A 369-nucleotide genomic window follows, 5' to 3' on the forward strand; every position below is an offset into this window, starting at 1 on the left:
CGAGATGTTGCAAATGTCATCCACATTGCTGCTATTGTAAATGCTGCAGACTTTTGGTGGTAATAGTCTGCCCCGTGTGAACATGGAATTATTTTCCTGGCCACATGTCTAACACAAGTCATGCTTATAAGAACATCTGCATGCTAAGACTGAGTCGACAGTCTTGTATTGTTCCAGTCAATATACCCTGGTAATGAAACTTGCCGTCTCCGTAGGTTAGTACCGCTCTCTATTCCACTAACAGAAATGTAATTTACATTACAGCAGCCTGCATGTGTCTAATCCTGTGCCTGATAACTACTGGGCAAATGCACCCTGTAAATGAGAGGACCCATATAAGACCAGGGAGCCATGATGGCTATATACAAA

This window comes from Eleutherodactylus coqui, chromosome 8 (assembly GCF_035609145.1).
Source record: "Eleutherodactylus coqui strain aEleCoq1 chromosome 8, aEleCoq1.hap1, whole genome shotgun sequence".
NCBI lineage: Eukaryota > Metazoa > Chordata > Amphibia > Anura > Eleutherodactylidae > Eleutherodactylus > Eleutherodactylus coqui.